The following is a 1351-nucleotide window of genomic DNA, read 5'->3' as shown; positions in this document are numbered from 1 at the left end:
TATATATATATAAAGCGGGTCCCACAAAAAAAGGTAGCAGGACACTGAGCTTTCAAGTACCAAAAGTACCCACCACAGTTTAAGTCAAATATCATCTTCTACACATGCTACTACTAAAATTTCAATTATTGATGTGGGAATAGCTGGAATTTGCTTTTTTCTCTCTTTTGTTTTAATTATAAATCCAAAGACAGGCAGAACTTCGTGTCTAGCTTGTTCTCTAGTCTCTTCACTCCTCTGTTCTGGGCCATAATTTATGGGTTTAAGTTTAAAATTCTACCACAATTTTTTTATTTTATTAGGTTCGATATCTATTAGTTTTACTTATTCAGTAAATTTCTTAGACATGATACAAAATCTAAATCAAAGTTATTAAGTTCGAATGAATCCGTAAAATCATACATTACATCTGCCCCAGCTGGGGCCTCCCAACTTTACTTTCTTATTATCTGCTATAATAATAATGAAGTGCAAAACGATCTTGATTAGTACAAATACTAGCTCGAATACTACTTCGATAATTGTGATAACTACAATTAATGGTGCTTACATCTCTTTCATATACCTAAAAGAACAGGTAAATTTGGTGGCATAATGAGCTGTTGATATGGACTAATTTCCAAAATCAAAATTAAAAAGCTGAGATGAATCAGGGTACTAATTTCCAAATTCAACTAAAAGAAATCTCAAGTAAAAGTTGTTTTTAATACTACTATATGATAAGCAACCAAGTTCGCCAAAATCTGCGTTGGTTGTATCAAGTGAATTTGGACGGTTGTCGAATAAACTAGTAAAAAACGTCTGACAAATAACTGGACAGATATTTTTTTGCTAATTTAATACAAATATTTTTTATCTTTAATCGTTCTTTATTTGAAGTTTACTATTTTCATTAATTTAAATTCATGTCGAGTAAACTTACTATAAGATAAACAGCTCTATCGAAAGATTCTTCATTCTTTCTGACTAAAGGTAGAGGAATTTCAAATTATTAGGAACATTTAACCATGAGATAAGGGAACGTACTTTGTTATCCTCAATTAATTGAACTTAATATTTAGTCTAAATGAACAAAATTCTCAGGCTCCCCAAACTTGTAAAGAGACAGATAACCTCTTCTTTCTATATTGTACCTTTTGTTTTATTCCTTCTGATCATTCAAATTAAATTAAATTAATAGGAGTATATAATAGTACTTAATATACATAGAGTCTACTATGTTATAAAAAAACTAAGTCTGTACCATGGGGTGTAAAGGGTGCCTAAAAGTATGCAGTTGGCAATAGTAGTACAGTACAGTACACCTAATTTTTTGCTCGACTTAACAACCTGGAACTGCTTTTGATAATTT

The sequence above is a fragment of the Nicotiana attenuata genome, unplaced genomic scaffold (assembly GCF_001879085.1).
Source record: "Nicotiana attenuata strain UT unplaced genomic scaffold, NIATTr2, whole genome shotgun sequence".
Taxonomy (NCBI): Eukaryota; Viridiplantae; Streptophyta; class Magnoliopsida; order Solanales; family Solanaceae; genus Nicotiana; species Nicotiana attenuata.
This window is presented reverse-complemented; position numbering follows the sequence as displayed.